Source organism: Mirounga leonina, unplaced genomic scaffold (genome assembly GCF_011800145.1).
Source record: "Mirounga leonina isolate KUSES-001 unplaced genomic scaffold, KU_Mleo_1.0 Mir_173, whole genome shotgun sequence".
Lineage (NCBI taxonomy): Eukaryota > Metazoa > Chordata > Mammalia > Carnivora > Phocidae > Mirounga > Mirounga leonina.
Genome location: NW_023270447.1, coordinates 35,612,981 through 35,634,784, shown reverse-complemented (window position 1 = coordinate 35,634,784; position 21,804 = coordinate 35,612,981). Strand labels below are relative to the sequence as shown.

The 21,804-nt window shown below is 36.8% G+C and overlaps 1 protein-coding gene and 1 non-coding gene across 2 annotated transcripts in view; both read right to left on the bottom strand.

Moving 5' to 3' along the window:
- The window catches only part of NEGR1 (neuronal growth regulator 1), an 849,377-nt gene that overhangs the window by 584,963 nt on the left and 242,610 nt on the right, over positions 1-21,804 (bottom strand). The gene's annotated exons all lie outside the window — the stretch shown is intronic.
- LOC118020464 lies at positions 20,976-21,106 on the bottom strand. Its single transcript, XR_004681899.1, has one exon. It is a non-coding gene; the product is annotated as a small nucleolar RNA SNORA63 (small nucleolar RNA).

Genomic DNA, 21,804 nt, shown 5'->3' with positions numbered 1-21,804 from the left:
ATATATATATATATATATATATATATATATATATATATATATATATATATATATATAGCTTAAGTAATTTTGATGTATGTGTATAATTTATAATTTTTGATAACTTCTCAGATAATTCTGATATGCCGCTAGGGCAAAGAACATCCACAATAAACAAACAGACATAAAATATAATGTCAGGTAATGATAAGTGCTTTGAAACAAAATTAACACAAGCCGGTGGGGGCGGTGGGGGGGCTTGCAGGGGCTGTGCATATCTAGGAGAGAACATTTTAGGAACCACAAGAAGGCCAGTCTGGCTGGAATGAAGCAAAGCGGAGCATGGTACACTTTCTCAAGGGAATAGTCAGAGGATGCTATATGGATGTTGTGCTTTCATTTACATATGATGGGAAGACACTGGAAAAATCTTAGTGAAGAATAACATGATCTGACACAGCTTTCAGAGACATCCGTCAGACTGGAAATATGCTATAGAAGAGCAAGGGTAGAAGCAACAAGAAAAGTCAGGAAATGCAAGAGAGGATGGTAGCCTTAGGATAGATGGTAGCATTGGAAATCATGAAATATGGTTCCATATGTCTTTTGATGCTAGAAATGAGAATATGTCTTCATGGATTGGACATGATGTGAGGAAAAATGGAAGTTAATGATTATTCTAGGGTTTTTAGCCCAAGCAATAAAATGAACAGCAGTACTGTGCTCATAACTCTTGATGTTTCATGCTTCTGTATTTCCATCTAACTGAAAAGATAAAAAGGCTGGGTTTGGGTGCCTTAAAATAGGATGGTAAAAGAATCTATTTAGAATTCTTTTCCTCTTTTCCATGTATATATAGCCCCAATCATATGGACACAGCATACAAGCATATTTGCACAAGCACATGTACTACTATAAAACAATCTTAAGTCTAAAGAGCCTTTTCTTATTCTACAGTAGAAAACAGTGACAGAAGAAAGAAAATAGAAGACAATATTGCATTATAATGCAGTTCTATGATATCCTGGCTCCAACAGCATAAACCTGAAAATTCCCTAAGAGTAATGAAAGCTAGGAAGAACTAATAAAATGAAAGCACCATCAAAGACGGACATGAAACCTTAATCAGATCAATGAATAAATTTCAACAGAGTAGAAGCTTTCAGACACTAAAGGCATTTTTAAAATGGTTTTGTCTTAATTTTGAGGTTGCCACTTCTTTTTACCTAAAAGCTGAATAATGGTTGAACTTCAATACTGTGACTAATCTGCCATATAATATTGCTTTTCCTCATTTTGTCCCATGCATCACTGTAAACTTGAAGCTATGCATTTTAATCTAAATCATTCTTCCTGTCATTAGCAGTTTGTGTTTCATCACCTCCAATTCCTTTTAAAAGGCATTCCTCACTTAAACCCTCTTCTTTATGAATCTTTATGAATACAATCTACAGTTATGAACACAAATCTTTGTGAATATTAATGATATTAATTACCTGTTATTGAGTATGTGGCTATCGATGAGCCACGAGTTTCATATATTCTAGTTACAATAAAACAACTAATGCTGCAAGAGGTATTAGAACCCCTGTTTTTCAGATGAGAAAACTGAGAGACTCAATCAGTGAAAAGTTGGCTAGGGCACTTCTAAAGCTTCCTTTGGAATCTAAGATTTTGAGCCTATACACTCTATTTATTTATTTTTAAAATTCTCCCTTTTTTTTTTTTTTTGGCAATAAAGCATAATAGAGTTCGAGGAAAATAGTCCCAATATTAGGTCACATATTAGATGTGTGGTTTAGATGGAAAATCAGGGAAAGGAAATCCTAAGGGGTCAAAATTACAAGAATACCTGAGGAAAGATAAGTAAATCCTGAAAACTCTCTTATTCTGAGTAACTTTGGATATCTCAAACCACTCTTGAAGGCAATAGATAAGTTGGGGACCAGAAAAGGTGGGAGGTTGAAAGAACTAGCTTCCATAATACTAGACTTCTCAAAAGCAACAGTCCTGGTAAGTAAACCAGGAAAAACACTCCTTCCAGATAAGTCAAGCAGAGAAAGTCAATTATCATATGGTTTCATTTATTTGTGGAACATAAGGAATAGCATGGAGGACATTAGGAGAAGGAAGGGAAAAATGAAGGGGGGGAAACTGGAGGGGGAGACGAACCATGAGAGACTATGGACTCCAAGAAACAAACAGGGTTTTAGAGGGGAAGGGCGTGGGGGGATGGGTTGGCCCGGTGATGGTGAGGGCACGTACTGCATGGAGCACTGGGTGTTATACAAAAACAATAAATCATGAATCACTACATCAGAAACTAATGATATATTGTATGGTGACTAACATAATAAAATTAAATTAGATTTTTAAAAAAGGTATAGTAGGAATACTGCTAATTTGGGGCCTTATAAATAGACCAAATCAAATAAAAATTATTAGACTAGATAAAAAAAATACAGACCAGCTTTACATAATTTATAAGAAAAAATGCCTAAAACATAACATGCTGTAAAAGTTCAAAGTCAAAGGACAGAAAAATAAAGTCAGGCAAATTCTAAACAAAAGAAATCTGATATAGTTATATTAATATAAAGTAAATCATGAAATAAAATAGTAAATCAAACCAACCAAGAAAAAAGCAGTAGCAATAATAAGAGTCATTACAAATTGATATAACTTTCAATTAAGCAGAAAGACATAAAATGCTTAATTTTAGATAGACTTAGAAGACACTACAAAATATTTAAACAAAAAATTGATACTAGAATAAAATAACAAGTATATCATCATAGTGGCAGGTGTTAACACAACTCTTTCCATAATTGTTAGATCATGTAGACTTAAAGAAAAAAATTAGGAAAGTATACAGAAGATGTGAACAAGTTAATTAATGAGACTGACATGATGGTCATAAATTAACTGTGTTCCCTAGAGTTAAAAGAACACCTTTCTAAGAAACTTTGAAACATTTACAGAAATTAAACACATACTAAAACCTCCACAAATTTATTTATTTATTTATTTGTTTGTTTTTGTTTGTTTGTTTATTTATTTTTAATTTGATTATGTTATGTTAGTCACCATACATCATTAGTTTTTGATGTGGCGATCCACGATCCATTGTTTTCGTATAACACCCAGTGCTCCATGCAGTACGTGCCCTCCTTAATACCCATCACCGGGCTAACCAATCCCCCCTCCCCTCTCCCCTCTAAAACCCTGTTTGTTTCTCAGGTCCATAGTCTCTCATGGTTCATCTCTCCCTCCAATTCCCCCTGCCCATTTTTCCCTTCCTTCTCCTAATGTCCTCCATGTTATTCCTTATGTTCCACAAATAAGTGAAACCATATGATAATTGACTTTCTCTGCTTGACTTATTTCACTCATAATCTCCTCCAGTCCCATCCATGTTGATGTAAAAGTTGGGTATTCATCTTTTCTGATGGCTGAGTAATATTCCATTGTATATATGGACCACATCTTCTTTATCCATTCATCTGTTGAAGAGCATCTCAGCTCTTTCCACAGTTTGGCTATTGCAGACATTGCTGCTAAGAACATTGGGGTGCATATGGCCCTTCTTTTCACTACATCTGTGTCTTTGGGGTAAATACCCAGTAGTGCAATTGCTGGGTCATAGGGTAGCTCTATTTTTAAATTTTTGAGGAACCTCCACACTGTTTTCCAAAGTGGCTGTACCAACTTGCATTCCCACCAACAGGGTAAGACGGTTCCCCTTTCTCCACAACTTCTCCAACATTTGTTGTTTCTTTCCCTGTCCATTTTTGCCATTCTAACTAGTGTAAGGTGGTATCTCAGTGTGGTTTTGATTTGGATTTCCCTGATGGCTAATGATGATGAACATTTTTTCATGTGTCTGTTAGTCATTTGTATGTCTTCTTCAGAGAAGTGTCTGTTCATCTCTTCTGCCCACTTTTTCACTTGATGATTTGTTTTTTGGGTGTTGAGTTTGAGAAGTTCTTTATAGATTTTGGATACCAGCCCTTTATCTGTAGTGTCATTTGCAAATATCTTCTCCCATTCTGTGGGTTGCCTCTTTGTTTTGTTGACTGTTTCCTTTGCTGTGCAGAAGCTTTTTATCTTGATGAAGTCCCAAAAGTTCATTTTTGCTTTTGTTTCACTTAGCCTTTGGAGATGTATCTTGAAAGAAGTTGCTGTAGCCGATGTCAAAGAGGTTACTGCCTATGTTCTCCTCTAGGATTTTGATGGATTCCTGTCTCACACTGAGGTCTTTCATCTACTTTGAGTTTATCTCTGGTGAGTGGTGTTAGGGAATGGTCGAGTTTCATTCTTCTGCATGTGGCTGTCCAATTTTCCCAGCACCATTTATTGAAGAGACTGTCTTTTTTCCATTGCATGTTTTTTCCTGCTTTGTCAAAGATTATTTGACCATAGAGTTGAGGGTCCGTACTTGGGTTCTCTATTCTGTTCCATTGGTCTGTATGTCTGTTTTTGTGCCAGTACCATGCTGTCTTGGTGATCACTGCTTTGTAATATAGCTTGAAATCGGGCAACGTGATGCCCCCAGCTTTGTTTTTCTTTTTCAACATCTCCTTGGCGATTCGGGGTCTTTTCTGATTCCATACAAATTTTAGGATTGTTTGTTCCAGCACTTTGAAAAATGTCATTGGAATTTTGATCGGGATGGCATTGAAGGTATAGATTGCTCTGGGTAGCATAGACATTTTAACAATGTTTATTCTTCCGATCCATGAGCATGGAATATTTTTCCATCTTTTTGTGTCTTCTTCAATTTCTTTCACGAGTGTTTTGTAGTTCCTAGAGTATAGATCCTTTACCTCTTTGGTTAGGTTTATTCCAAGGTATCTTATGGTTTTTGGTGCTATTGTAAATGGAATCATTTCTTTAATTTCTCTTTCTACAGTTGCATTGTTAGTGTATAAGAAAGCAACTGATTTCTGTGCATTGATTTTGTATCCTGCTACATTACTGAATTGCTGGATGAGTTCTAGTAATTTGGGGGTGGAGTCTTTGGGTTTTCCACATAAAGTATCATGTCGTCTGCGAAAAGAGAGAGTTTGACTTCTTCTTTGCCAATTTGAATACCTTTTATTTCTTTTTGTTGTCTGATTGCTGTTGCTAGGACTTCTAGTACTATGTTGAACAACAGTGGTGAGAGTGGGCACCCTTAACATGTTCCTGATCTTAAGGGAAAGGCTCTCAGCTTTTCCCCATTGAGGATGATATTCGCTGTGGGTTTTTCATAGATGGATTTTATGAGCTTGAGGAATGTTCCCTCTATCCGTATACTCTGGAGAGTTTTAATCAGGAAAGGATGTTGTATTTTGTCAAATGCTTTTTCTGCATCAATTGAGAGGACCATATGGTTCTTCTCCCTCCTCTTATTAATGTGTTCTATCACATTGATTGATTTGCGAATGTTGAACCACCCTTGCATCCCGGGGATAAATCCCACTTGGTCGTGGTGGATGATCCTTTTAATGTATTGTTGGATCCTATTAGCTAGGATTTTGTTGAGGATTTTGGAATCCATATTCATCAGGGATATCGGTCTGAAATTCTCCTTTTTGATGGGGTCTTTGCCTGGTTTGGGGATTAAGGTAATGCTGGCCTCATAGAATGAGTTTGGAAGTTTTCCTTCTGTTTCTATTTTTTGAAACAGCTTCAGTAGAATAGGTATTATTTCTTCTTTGGATGTTTGGTAGAATTCCCCAGGGAATCCATCAGGCCCTGGACTCTTGTTTTGGGGGAGGTTTTTGATCACTGCTTCAATCTCGTTACTGGTTATTGGCCTATTCAGGTTGTCAATTTTTTCCTGTTTCAGTCTTGGCAGCTTATAGGTTTCCAGGAAGGCCTCCATGTCATCCAGATTGCTCAGTTTATTGGCATATAGTTGTTGATAATAATTTCTAATAATTGTTTCTATTTCCTTAGTATTGGTCGTGATCTCTCCCCTTTCATTCATAATTTTATTAATTTGGGTCCTTTCTCTCTTCTTTTGGATAAGTCTGGCCAGTGGTTTATCAATCTTATTAGTTCTTTCAAAGAACCAACTTCTAGTTTCATTGATCTGATCTACTGTGTTTCTGGTTTCTAATTCATTGATTTCTGCTCTAATTTTAATTGTTTCTCTTCTAATGCGTGGCTTAGGTGTCATTTGTTGCTTTTTCTCTAGTTCTTTAAGGTGTAGAGTTAGTTGTTGAATTCGGGATTTTTCTGTTTTTTTGAGTGAGGCTTGGATGGCTATGTATTTCCCCCTTAGGACCACCTTTGCAGTATCCCATAGGTTTTGGACCGATGTGTTTTTGTTCTCATTGATTTCCATGAATTGTTTAAGTTCTTCTTTGATTTCTTGGTTGACCCAAACATTCTTGAGCAGAGTGGTCTTTAGCTTCCAAGTGTTTGAATTTCTGCCAAATTTTTTCTTGTGATTGAGTTCCAGTTTTAGAGCATTGTGGTCTGAGAATATGCAGGGAATAATCTCAATCTTTTGGTATCGGTTGAGACCTGATTTGTGACCCAGTATATGGTCTTTTCTGGAGAAAGTTCCATGTGCGCTCGAGAAGAATGAGTATTCTGTTGTTTTAGGGTGGAATGTTCTGTAAATATCTATGAGGCCGTCTGGTCCAATGTATCATTCAAAGCTCTTGTTTCCTTGTTGATTTTCTGCTTAGATGATCTGTCCATTGCTGAGAGTGGAGTATTGAGGTCTCCTACAATTAACGTATTGTTATCAATATGACTCTTTATTTTGGTTAACAGTTGGCTTATGTATATGGCTGCTCCCATGTTGGGGGCATAGATATTTACAATTGTTAGATCTCCTTGTTGGATAGACCCTTTAAGAATGATATAGTGTCCTTCTGTGTCTCTTATTACAGACTTTAGTTTAAAATCTAATTTTTCTGATGTAAGAATTGCTACCCCAGCTTTCTTTTAAGGTCCGCTGGCATGGAAGATGGATCTCCATCCCTTCACTTTCAGTCTGGATGTCTCTTTAGGTTCAAAATGAGTGTCTTGTAGACAGCATATGGATGGGTCCTGTCTTTTTATCCAATCTGCAACCCTGTGCCGTTTTATGGGAGCATTTAGGCCATTCACGTTGAGTGATTATTGAAAGATATGAATTAATTGTCATCATGTTGCCTGTGAAGACGTTGTTTTTATAGATTGTCCCTGTAAATTTCTGTTGTAGATCACTCTTGGGGTCTTTCTCCTTTTATAGAACCTCCCTTAATATTTCTTGCAGGGCCAGCTTAGTGGTCACATATTCTTTCAGTTTCTGCCGGTCATGGAAGCTCTGCATCTCTCCATCCATTCTAAATGAAAGCCTTGCCAGATAAAGTATTCTTGGCTGCATGTTCTTCTCATTTAGTACCCTGAATATGTCTTGCCAGGCCTTTCTGGCTTGCCAGGTCTCTGTGGATAGGTCTGACGTTATTCTGATGTTCCTCCCTCTGTACGTAAGGAATCTCTTCCCCCTAACTGCCCTTAAGATGGTTTCCTTGGTTCTAAGATTTGCAAGTTTTACTATTACATGCTGGGGTGTTGGCCTGTTTTCCTTGATCTTAGGAGGGGTCCTCTCTGCCTCTAGGACTCGGATGTTTGTTTCATTCCCCAGATTAGGGAAGTTCTCAGCTACGATTTGCTCAAATACATCTTCTAGTCCTCTCTCTCCACTCCCTCTGGGATTCCAATGATTCTGACATTGGAACGCCTCATGGTGTCACTTATTTCTCTGATTCTATTTTCATGGATTCTGAGTTGTTTTTCCCTGGCCTCCTCTTTTCCCTTTTTATCTATTATACTGTCTTCCAGATCGCTTATTCTCTCTTCTGTCTCAGTTACCCTAGCTGTTAGATTATCTAGATTGGATTGGATCTCATTGATAGCCAATTCCCCTTTTATTTCTGCCCTTAGAGACTCTATGTTGCCATTAATTGATTTCTCCATTCTAGCCATTGTCTTCACAATTGCTAGCCTGAATTCCATCTCCAACATCTTGGTTATATCTGCATCCATTTGTAAATCTGCAGCATAAGTCATAATCTCTGAGTCTTTTCTGTTTTGGGGGCTCCTCCTCCTAGTCATTCTGTTGATGGGTGTTTGAGGGAATGTATAGAGTCCAAATTATTGACCAGAATCCAAGCAAGATGCAGCTGTTTTCTTGGGACCTTAGGGTTGCTGGCCTCTTCTTTTCCCAGCCTTTCTTCTGCGGGAGGGGCCTGCCGCGCTGTTACTCAGGCAACCCTGTTTGGGTGGAGTTGCCCTGCACCCCTGTGGTGGGGATGGGCTCAGCGGGAATCAGTTTTGGGGGCTTTTGTTCTCTGGCGCCTTTCCCTGGCGGCTTTCCATGTCTCTTCTGCGAGTCAGAGCAGAAGAGACTGTTTCCAACCCTCTGCCTCAGAGCAGAGAGCCCGCAGTCTGTTCTTCAGTGAGCTCTCCAGGCCACACTGTCTCCGTTTCTGTCCCTGCTGCTATAAACTGCAGCGTCCTGGGTTGTGCACCCCTCCGTAGCACTCCCAGTCCTGCCTCCAGGTCGGGGCACGTCTCTGCCCTTTGTGCTTCTAAAACCGCCAGCTGCTCCCAATTCGCATGGGCGACTCCATCCGCTCGGGGTTTCCACCCCCGGGGGGTTGCAGTTCACCGGCGGGACCCCGGGTTTCCATTTCGGACGCTGCGTCACTCTGGTTTCTGTGGGGGGGGGCTGCAGTTCTCGTGCACGCGACCCCGCCGGTCTGGTTTTCCACCCCGGGGGCTGCCTTAAAGTCCTTTCCCGCTACCGGTCTGCGAGTCTGTGCCCTGCGAGGCTGTGCCCTTCTGCAGCGCGCGAGGCTGTCACTCACCGCTGGTGCAGGATCCCCACCGCCAGGCACCCTCCCGCGTCCGTTTATCCTCCGATATCTACCCGCAGAATCACGGCTCCCCGCTTCGTACCTCACAACCAACCACCTGCGATATTCTGTTTGTAGAGATCCAGATCTTCTTACATCTCAGGCTGGTTTCGTGGGTGCTCAGAGTGGTCTGATAGATATCCAGCTCAATTCCGGGGACCAGTTGAAATAGGGTCCCCTACTCCTCTGCCATCTTCCCCCCTCCTCCCCTCCACAAATTTTATAATGACTACACTCTGAACAGAAATTAATGTACTAGAAAGTCAAATACAACATAGAAGATAATTATGTTCCAAAGAATTAAATGTTAATTTAAGAAAATTAATAATATTAACTAATATCAAGCAAAGTTAATAAAAAAAAGAGGTCAGGAGCCTGGGTGGCTCAGTTCATTGAGTGACTGCCTTCGGCTCAGGTCATGATCCCAAGGTCCCCGGATCGAGTCCCACATGGGGCTCCCTGCTCTGCAGGGAGCCTGCTTCTCCCTCTCCCTTTGCCTGTCACTCTCCCTGCTTGGGCTCTCTGTCAAATAAATAAATAAATAAAAGTCTTAAAAAAGAAAAAAGAGCTCATAAAAACCATATTATAAATGAAAGAGGGAACATAATTACAGATGAGACAGAAGTTGAAAAGACAATAAAATGATATTTTGAAATACTTCATGCCAACACATTTAAGAACCCAGGCACAGTGATAAAAATCCTACAGGAACTTACTAAAAAAATAGAAGGACTTTGATAATATTCCTCTACCTCTTAAAGAAGTTAAATTATTAATAAAAAATCATGCCCTCAAGACCACCAGGCTTTCTTTTGATAGGAAAATTCTTTTAGTTATTTGAGGAACTGATAACAAAATGTTAAACTCTTTCAAAGAATAGAAGGAGGGAAAGATTCTATAATCATTTTTTGAGATAATTACAGACCAGTTACCAAAACCAGACAAAGGAACTATGAGGCTAGAAAATTATAAACAAAACTCATTAATATTACAAATGTAAATGTACTAAAGTTAACTGAATCTTTATAAAAAGAAAAATGTCCTTTGACCAAGTTGTGTTTTGTTTATTCAAAGATTTAATTACTTTTTAATGGATTAAACAAAAAGTACATGATCATCACAATGGATGCCAGAAGTACATTCAATAAAATTCATATCTACTTATTAAAAAAGCTTAGCAAACTGAAAAAGTATATATACAAAAAAGCTTAAATGTATAAAGTACATATATTAAAGATTATAATAAATATGGCCCATAGTATAAAACAATTGCATTTTTATATAGTAGCAGCAAACATTTAAAGCTTTTTTTAATGATACCTTATATAACAACAAAAATACAAAATATCTAAGAGTAAATTTGACAAGGTAATATTTGAAAGTTAATGTTTTAAAATATTTTAAATAAAACAAAGGTCTTCTAATTTTACTGCATTTTTTTAAAGGTGCCAAAGACTCATAATATAAAACAGTGGAAATACTCAAAGCAGTAAAACCAAAATTTTTGCATATCTTACTTCTTTCATTAAATGTTATTTTATTTTCATAAATCACTGTATTTCAGTGCAGTGAAATGCCCTAAAGTAATAAAAGGACCTGAAGAAGAATAAAATTCGTATGTAACCAATCCCTTTCATTAAAGAATATTTTGTTTCCTGTATTCCTTGCATTTCAGCGACATCATTGTCATTTTTTGTGGCAGAAGTTTTTGAAAAGAAAGGTGACACAACTCTTAACTCCTTTCCTGTCTTTGCCCAGGCAAAAGTTATTGGGTTTTATTGTTATTGCGGTGGTGGTGTGGGAACCAGAGCAGAGCCCTGACACTTGTCTGATTCAAATTAAGCCCAAACCCTTCATACAAATAAAATTACCTCATTTTAATTGCTTATGTATCTGTAACCACTTAACTAAGTGTTTAGTTTTTCCCCACACTTATTTGCTGGATGAATCTTAAAAGCTGATTTATCAGGAGTATATTAAAAAGGCTTAGTGCTTTAAAATGCAGATGCAAATCCCCCTCATAGAGAGGCCAGTCAGTCTGTTTTGGTGTAAATGAGAGTTATGCTGCTAAATCCCCCATAATGAGATTAGAAAATATCTTGTAAATTAAAGCTAAGAATTTTTAAAGTTAATATAATGCTTCCCTGCTAGATTACATTTCATGTTTAAAACATTTTAATGAAAAAAAAAACCTTAACAAATAACACAAGAACAATAATTACTGAAATAACAAATTAAAGACTTGAGCTATATAAAGGCTTTCATATTCACTGGGGATCAATAAACATTAAAATGAAAGAGAAAACTGTTTAATGAACTAACAAAATAACATTCTAGGAGTATTAGGGACTAGTAAATGTCATTATATTTTATTATATTCTCCTATCAAATTATGCCACACTCTTCTGTCTTGATATAATGTATTGTTTAAACAAAAGAATAATCATAGTTATAGACAAAGACAGTGAACTCACTGGGTTGCTTACAGCTAGGGTATCACTTACCTTCATTATATTAAGAAAAAAACTTAAAAAGCATTACATAAACTATCATATTTCCAAAGAAAAACAACATTCATAATCCATGTCTAATTTAAAAGTTATTCTCTTTACTTCATGGAATTACCCTTGCTAAAATTTAGAATAAAATGTTTGACTTACACAGGTAATTTCTCATATACAGCCATCTGGCTACATGACTTATTACTGAAAAACATGCCAGAAATTATTTGAGATAAATTCTATATACCAAAGATTTTAACCACCACATCATTTATTTTTCTCTGCATCTAAAATAAAAATTGAATATTGTGTAGTAGATATTATATATGTTCTCATGCTTCTGTATTAGTTGAAGTAGGACATCTAGCATCTTTTTGTTTGTTTGTTTGTTTACTCAATTGTAAAGGAATTCTTCGTGTTTCTGATGAGCTATGAAATAAAATACATAAAAATATTTGGAAAGTGTTTCACAAAAGCACCACAACATTTTTGACCATAATCTACGTACCTTAGAAAGAGTATGTATCCACTAGTCCATTCTATTAGGCAATGCAAACAAAATGCTTTTCTGTGAAGCTCTTAATGAGAAAATTTCAAAATAATTTTTTCATAATTACAAATTTTCATAAAGATGCAAAAAACTCTTCCAAAATGTTTTCATAGCTCTGTTATACTTAACCAAGGTTATCACTATATTCAGCTCTGTATTTACTGTCAAAGGAAAGATTCAATCATTATCATGAAATGTAAAAATGCTTCAGGCTCCCTAAACCTGACAATTGCTAATCTTTAAAACTTCTCTTTATGCAAAACTTGACAGCTATAAGCTTACCTCTTTAAAAAGACAATATACATTGATGTATTAGAATAGTAAATTCAAATTTCTGAGCATAATATGCACATTAGCATAACATAATTGCTTCTGCCTTTAGGGTAGCCAATCAGATTGGGCAAATGCACCTATTCTTAGAGCTCTTAAAATGATTTGCCACTTGGGAATTATAGTGAAACAATCCAATTTCACTTTTCCACAAATGATTTATGCTCCAAAAATCAAGAAAGTCTATTAAACTTTTGAGGAGCACTTTTCAGGTTAGACATCAAAACATAACTCATAAAACATATTGCTAAGTTTTTACGTCTCATATAATATAACCTTCACATTGACCCCACACACATACACAAAGCCAGAAGCTGCTCAAATTCTACGTATTTATGACATTTTAAAAATAAGAAGACCTATATAGATACTGTACTTTATACTGATCCCAAATTATCTCATAATATTCTTACCATATTGGAGACTAGGTGTTTCCATAATGCCTACTGGCCACACAAACTTATTCACAAAAATGGCAATTTTAACTAGCTTAGAACTATTCTCATGATTTTTAAAGCCCTTATTAAGTAATATAATCAATTATTGATTGATCCAGTAAATATCTAGAGAACATCTTCAAAGTTTCCAGGCATTGTGCTAATACTCGGGAATCAAAAGTTAACAAGATACTATCCAAACTCTTGAGTTCACAATCAGTCCAAAACCAGTCAGTAGCACCAAGATAGAAAAGGTAACTGAAGGAGAGATAAACATGTCCAGGGTTAAATGGAGAGAATAAAGCCAAGTTTTAATTTCTGTGATCTACCTGGGATCCTGTACTGAATTCTGATTTTCATTTAGCAGTATTTAAATATATCACTAAGGAGAGGCTGAGTAATTTTTGTCTTTCTTTGTACTTTCTGCCAAAACTAAGTTGCAGTTCTGGAGAAAAGAGCCCCACTTTCCAGAAGTGACATAATTAAAGCAGATGGTTCATTGGATCAAATAAAGTATTTTCCCTGCACAACCTGTGAAGTGGTTCTCATTTCAACTGATTTACTATTAAGGGCTGAAAGGTGGGGGAAGAGATGGGAACACAGCATTCAGAATGGTTGATTTCAAGTTATTTTCCAATTCTACTGAATGGATTATTAATGACAGACAAACTAAAATCTTTTGTCTCTACTTCCAGTTTATTTCTTTTCCCTAAGTGTTGGAGTCTTCTACACCAAAAAGTAAAAAAATTTGTTAGCAAAATTGAATATTGAAATTAAAATACAACCTTAAAATTGAGACTTTATGAACTATGCCTCTCTCTTTTACACTATGCACCATGAAATTCCTTAACCGACCAAACAAACAAAAACCTATTTCCCTTCATTCCTTCTAATTCCTCACCTCCCAATTCAATCTTCAAGCCACAAGTATCTGGCTTCTTCTGACCCTCTCCCTCTACTGAAATTGCCTAGAAATGGCCATCAACTGCATAACTATAAAAATTCTAAGTACAATGAATATTGTCTGCAACCCATCTTACCTGCATCTACTGCAGCTTATAATATTGACCAATATTTTTCTGAAGCACTCTTTTCTTTTAATTGCAATACCTTGATGAATTCCTGGCTTCATTTCTTCTCCATTTGCTTAGCTGGCTCTTTTTCTCTACTTGCCTCTCAAATGTTCTTGGCTCCACAGGAATCAGCCTTATTCTTCTCTTTACGTATCCTTCCTCAATTCAAGTACTACTGGTCTGAATGTTGGGTTCCCTCACCTGCCAATTTGTTTTTATCATATTTTAAGAAAGGTTTCATCTGATTGGTTTAAGAATGAGATCTTTCTCACTTAAAAAAAGAGTTGGCCTTCACCGGCACCATATCATTGATTCATTAGCTCATGAGATTCCATGTAAAATACATACACATTTCTTCCTAATTAAACTGTAAATATGAGCTGCTCTGGTTGATAGGCTAAATAAATAAAAAGCAAAATTTAATGAAAAGACGACGCTTTATACAAAATTTTAAATCTGCAAAGAATAACGTAAGTTCCAGTGCTAGCTTAAATCTCTCAAATTTTGGTTTTATAGGAAAGATTTTCTTTTCAAGCTGTATAAATAATCACTAGTCTTGCTTCAGCTGCCACCAATATGCTGAGAACTTGTGAATTTATACCTCCAGCCCATATTTTTTGTTGAGTTTTAAAGCCAACTATCTCGTAGATCCTTGCTACGCAAAGTGTGGCCCATGGACAGACAGCATGGCTATCACTCAGGGGCTTGTCAGAATTACAGAATCTCAAGTCCTGCCCCAGACTTACTGAACTAGAACCTGCAAGTGAAGAGGATCCCCTGGTGACCTATATGTACATTAAATTTTGTGAAGCATTGTACTAGATTTTTCCACCTGGATTTGCCATCAACACTTTGCACTCATAATACTCTCCCCCAAACATATTCAACATTTCCCTCCCTGTCCTGTCTCCAACTTACTCTTTCTCCTGAAATTTGTATCCTTATAACAAATCCACTCAGCTATCCAATCAGTTATTTTGGAGGCTTCCTCACTCTACACATCCAGTCACTGAATCCTATTTCACTGACAGCTTCCGTAGTCTTCCAATTCATTCTTCTTTTCACTGCAGCATTAGCAATAATCCAAACCTTCATCACCTCTTAACTTGGCTTTCTCAGTGGCTTTCAGATTGACTCTGTGTCATCCTTATTCTAATCTGTTTTTCACACTATATGGGATTTGCTTTTTTCAAAAATACTCTCCTGATTCAAGGCCTTCACACATAAATATCTATTTTCAAATAAGCATAAATAGAATCCACATGAAAATATGTCACTGATCAGGAGATCTGATAAATGAATGAAAATAAATGTATGCAATGATTTCTGCCTATAGGATAAACTCCCCATCTCCTGGTACCTACATACCTCTCTAAACAGTTCACCCACAAATTGCTGTTTCCCCTGGGTACAAAGCATGAAGTCATTTCATCCCACTGTCTTTGTAAACAGTGATACCTTTACCTAGAATGCCTTCTCCCACTCTTTTATTTATTTTTTTAAAGATTTATTTATTTGAGAGAGAGAGCACAGTGTGAGGGGTAGAGGGAGAAGGAGAAATAATCCCAAGCTGACTCCGAGCTGAGCATGGAGTCCAACACAGGGCTTGATTTCATGACACTGAGATCACGACCTGAACCAAAAGCCAAGGGCTGGATGCTTTACCGACTGCACCAGTCAGGTGCCCCTTCTCCCACTCTTTTAATTAAATAAGAAATAGGACTACTCAACCTTCAAGAGTCTGCTCAAATACTTCTGCCTTTGTCAATTACTCTGACCTTCTCCAGACAAACTTTATCACTTTCTGTTTTATATTCCCTACTGTATCCTACACGTCTTTATTGTATGGTTTGAAAATTGCAAGAGTTTCGAGTTTTGATGTTTATTTCCCTTATTAAACTATGAGTTCTTTGAAGGCAAAAAAACATGTCTTATATTCCTAACTTATCACCTAATGCTCAATAAAATGTTTAATAAATGAATGAAATAAAATAAAAGGTACAAAAGAATTGAGCAATCATAAAAATGAAAATTTAAGAATATTAAATAGTATGAATATCTGTATAATGTTCAAGGACAAAGAAAATTGAGTCAAATAACTGGTTAAAGAAGACACTGGATCCATCAGTTATTTAGATTGATATGCAAAGATGAATTCTCAGAGTCCAAAAACATAATTTGAAAATATAGAATATATAGAAAATGTATTAGTGTAAAGGAGAAAGGGAACAAAATGACAAAGACATTTATTTAGAGATAGAAGGAAGAAAAGGTAGGGGACAGAGGCAATTTCAGTATTGCTTTGTAGGCTGTCAAGAACAAGAAAAAGCAAGCTGAGGGCTTGGCTAGTTAGCAACTGGAATGGCTGTGTGAGCTGGCAGCTCTGGATCATTAAGTCTGGGGCACTTATAGGATGGATCATTAACAGTCTATCAAGTACTCTGTGCCTATAACAGAGTCATTTCGATGTGTTTATTGACAAATAATGCTGTCTCCTATAGAATGTAAACATATTTCATTGAAAAATATGAGCTTTTAAATAGAAAACAATGTGCCAAGTAAAAAAAAAGACAAGTTTTATACTCTATGCCTCAAAAGCTATATACAACAAAATGGAAGAAGTATTTGAATAATATGGAAATATTCTAAGGATGAAAGCATATTTCAAGAGATCTTCAATAATATGCAGAAAATATGTTTATGCATGATTAATTAAAGGAATGATAATATATAACAGATAAGTAAGTCAGAAAGTCCAAATATAGTATACTATTCAGTCTCTATGCCCTGTCTAATTTGGAAATTGAAGTAGGTTTATGGATAAAAAGTATGTGAATAAAATATAATTATATTCATACTGAAAAATGTAAACCTGCTGGAAAAAAAATGTTACTGATTATTTTTTTCTACATTCCAAAAATTCTAAGTGTTAAGAAATGTTAAAAAGGAGCTGAAATGTAGAGAACTGTTTACAGCTTTGCAAACAGTAGTAAAAAATATAAAGCCAGTCCTCATCCAGCTGCAAAATATGTCAAATTCACATTCTCTAGTGTTTACTTGAGACAAGTTGAAGTATAGAGTGTAAAATTCTCACATGTATGGTCACAACCAGGGATAGTACTGAGGTACCATAATCTGTTTAAGGTTTAAGAAATATAAACAGTAGTCTATGGGGAGGCATATTTAGGATAGAATACCATACACCAATTCCTGGTATATAAGTCTCATTGGAAGAAACAGGGTTTTATCATTTTAGAATTATAATTGTATATGATATGTGGTTCTATTTATTCATGGAGTAGTAGAGTAATCCTATCAACTATATGAACTCAGACGTAGGAAGGAAACCACCTGAAAGAGAAACTCTTCATGCGGCACTCTTAATCGTGTTTTGTGAACTTAAAATTGAGTCTTAATTTTTCCTCTTACATATTGTATTTTCTCTGTTATTTACACGGAACTACTAGATGGACTATCCTAAAAGACTTTCCTATGAACTCCTGGGATAACCAGTCCTTTGAGAAGCAGGAGAGAGAGACAAATACAGCAGCCTGAGGCTGCTTGGAAATTAGACCTTTCCTGGTCTGAAGCCCCAAAGGCACAGGTAGCTTACATCAGCTGCCAGAGTGACTCACAACCCACCATGAGAAGCACCTCTTGACTTAAAGGAGTGGCTTTAAAATTGTATTTCATGAAATGTTCAAAGTCTTAGTGAAGCCAAGAGTCACAGGTGATAAGGAAGAGGTAGCAGTGGAATAAATCTGAGCCCAAGGAGGCAAGGAGGCCAAGAAGGCAGGGCTCCTCTAATAGTCAACCCTACTTTATTTAGGAGCTCTTCCAATTGTAATTGTATTAGATATTGACATTCAGCTTAAGATTTTACTTGAATATAGAATGCATTTCCTGCCTGAAACATTATCATCAGAATTACCTCCTTAACATTAACCCACCAAAATGACAAGTTGGGGAGAGGGAAAATAATTAACATTGTCACTAGCTTCACAGTTACTGAGTAGCAAAAAGGAAAGACTTAAATCTGAGGGTATAACCAAGTACTGCTGAATTTTACTGATAGGGAGAGGCTAGAAAATGTCTTATGAGAAATCCTTCCATTTTCAGCTGAGAACAGTGAGGTCCAGAAAAGTACTGGGACTTACATCATGTTACATGAGTCAGGATCCAGAAGTGAACCAGGAAAGGGTAGAAAGGATGTGAATGGAGGAGGATTGAGCCTAATACAAGGATATTCTGTGGAATGAAATGTCTCATAAAGTCACATGCTCTCCACCACTGGGAATATTCAAGGAGGGGAGCATCGTTTATGGAAGATCTACCTTGTAGTAAGCACATTATGTACATTAAAAAAATCAATCACCATAGTCCAGTGAGGTAGATATTATTTCTCCAATTTGACAGGTAAGAAAACAGACTTGGGTAGATGAAGTAACTTGCTGAAACTCAGAGAGCTAACCAGAGCTGGAAAATAAACTCAGGTTTTTCTTACTTCAAAACACTGGTCATCTACATTAACAAGAAGCATCCTGCATGCAGATGACTCATTTCTCATATATGTTTTTATAACTGATTCAAGAATTTTTAAAATAGTTGGATTTGATAACTCTAAAACCCCCAACATCTAGATTCTGTGGGTATGGGCTAATTTGGGCAAGCATTCATAAGAATTCTAAATAGCTGAGATGCAAATGGAGAAGACCAGAAGCTTGGGAACAGAAGGAGCAGGAAACAAGGAGAACTTGGTGCACAGGAGAAGGACTGGAGTGGGGAAGCTGAGAGGGACTTTGGCCAGCTTTAAATTATAGTTGATCCGTCCTTGCTTATAGTCTCTGATCTTGTGACGGCAGACAGAAAGCTGGTGGATAAGGACTTGCGGTAAATTCTTCAGCTTTTCTGTACTCCCCACAGCATTTAATGAATCATTTCTAGACTATAAGATGCATGTTCTAAAATAGGACACCAGGACTCAAGTTCATAATTGACTTTCATTGGTTTCCTTTAGCTTATTCACCCTTCAAAATGAAGAGGCCATTTCACACATGTAAAATGTTTTCACAAAATGTTATTATTCACACAATAGTATTTGTATATTTTCTTTTAAAAAGCATCTTGTATATTTAACATTTGTCTTCATTTAATAAATTTTTTTTAAAGATTTTATTTATTTATTTTTTAGAGAGCGAGCGAGAGAGAAACAGCATGAGAGGGGAGAGGGTCAGAGGGAGAAGCAGGCTCCCCGCTGAGCCAGAAGCCCGATGTGGGACTCGATCCCAGGACCCTGGGACCATGACCCGAGCCGAAGGCAGACGCTTAACCATCTGAGCCACCCAGGCGCCCCTCATTTAATAAATTTTAACAAATAAGAGAATAGACCATGAAATCTGACCACATTGACTAGAATCGTGGCTTCTTCACTTCCTAGCTGTGTGGCCTTGGGCAGTTTCCTTAGACTCTCGAAGACTCAGTTTATTCACTTGTAAAATGGGAATAATGATAGGTTTTTTTATAAGGATTAAAACTTTTAATAACTCAAAGTACTTAGAACAGAAGCTGGTATATAACAGTTTCTATATAAGTGTTAGCTATTATTATTACTGCTATTGCTATTAAAGAAACATATGCTTAAAACTTTATCAGAATTTCAATAAATAAAAATATAGTACAAAGTTTCAACAGTTAAACTATTACTCACAGAATCAAAATTTTATTGCCATGTACTAGATAAGTTCAAATATAATGGGAAGAGCATTTCTAAAGGCACAAAATTAAGCTTCAGGCTTTGCCACTATTGTAAATTAATATATTTACTTAACTTAAGCAACTATGAAATCTGTTAATATATGTATGGAATATGCCTGGTATGATAAAAGGGACTGTACTATTCTGGTAATCACATATTTTATTGAAGAGCCTTTGGGCTATTTTAATATTCAAATCAGTTGAATATTTAGCTGTAATAATGTAAGATTAATATTTGTACAGGCACTTGTTCCTTTAACAGAAGACATTATAGTCAAGCTATTACCCTGCAATAATGGAAAGATTTTTTTTAAAGTGCTCTCAAAGGAAAGCTTTTACAGGTCAGAATTTTATTCTGATACCATGTATTTCCATAAGTGATGCCATTTCTTAACGTATGAAACATTAATCATCAACTTTCACACTATTTCACTTTCATACACCTTAAACTGTAACCACGTTAACATAAGCAATCAATCATCTTATGATCAATTGTCTGGTTTTAATCATTTAATTGATTTTAAGAAATGCACCAAATTTTAAAGTCATCAGCAATTTGAGACATCTAACTGGGTTCACAAACAAAATACTTCTGTTCCTGCATTTCTATACTCAGTTTTTACTGAGTATTTTATACTGAGTTTTTATACTCAGTCCTGCATTTTTATACTTTGCCATGCATATATCACACTAAAAGCACAGATCTACATGATTTCTTTTTTGTGTATAAATTCTATTTCATAATATTAATATAACACTCCAGACAGTACTTTTCTGGGGAATTATTCCATGTCCCTGAAGAGGACAAAGCCACTCGGACTCATGCTTTAAAATACCGCCGAAGGTGTGCTATAATCATACAGAAACCCTGGCCTGCCATGATTTATTGCTTCATTTTCGTATTTTTACTTTAAACAAGAAAAGCAACAAAATGCTCTCTTTTTGCTAAAGAATGCAAATCTCAATTACCGCATGTGTTTCAGGAAGATGGAACAAACCTGAGCAGTATTATTTTCTTGTATCCCTTCTTACAAGGAAAATAGCACAGTGGCTGTGTAGCAGAGGATCCCTTGAACACATGCGGAATGAAATGACACTTTTTTTGATTTTTATATAAAATTAGCTTCAGAACACTCTTATTTGAAAACACTTGGCCATTTACAATATATAATGGCCCTGGCCAAAAGCACACAGGTGTGTTACTTCCTTATTTATTTATTTATTTATTTTTTAAAAGATTTTATTTATTTATTTGACAGAGAGAGACACAGCGAGAGAGGGAACACAAGCAGGGGGAGTGGGAGAGGGAGAAGCAGGCTTCCCGCTGAGCAGGGAGCCCGATGTGGGGCTCGATTCCAGGACCCTGGGATTATGACCTGAGCCGAAGGCAGACGCTTAATGACTGAGCCACCCAGGCGCCCCTCAAGTCAGTGTTTTACTTGGTAAACATGTCTGAGACCATGCATCCCTGGCTGCTAAGCACCATGGCGGACAGGGCTAGAAAGGTAACAGCTTTATTTTGAGCAGGGGGCAAAGACAAGACAGCACTTTACAGCTACATTGCAACTAGATCCTGCATCGGTGTGTTACTTCCTTGCAGTATTGTTTTATTTCTTTGGCTCTTAAAAAACACCAGAAGGGGGTCTATTGTGCATGCAGGTGTGATCACCTACCATGGAGTATAAATTGTATCTCCTTTTGGGTGAGCAGGAAAGGAAAGGGAAGAGTGTTTTTTTTTTTTTAAGATTTTATTTATTTTTATTTGAGAGAGAGGGAGTACATGAGAGGGGGGAGAGTCAGAGGGAGAAGCAGACTCCCTGCCGAGCAGGGAGCCCGATGCGGGACTCGATCCAGGGACTCCAGGATCATGACCTGAGCCGAAGGCAGTCGCTTAACCAACTGAGCCACCCAGGCGCCCAGGGAAGAGTGTTTTTGAGTACTGACTTCCTAGTTTGCCGTTAATTAACTCGGTGGTCCACTTTGGGAGGATCACAACCTCTACATATCTTAGTTTCTTTATTCTGGTAAATGTATCCCACTTCCTTCTCCTCCACAAAACCTCATTTTGTGACAGTACATTAAACGGAATGTCAAATAGGGCAGGTATGCAATATTTCTTGTCCATAAGGAACTGGAAGATTAGTGGGCAACTGCAGTTACCTCCCTGTCTCAGAAGGCCCATGGATGGGTCGGCAAAGGTATTTGCCTTTTCTGAGTCTTACTGTGGAATGACAGTAAGAAATCACAGAATAGTAGATGATAGTTTACAAATGATCT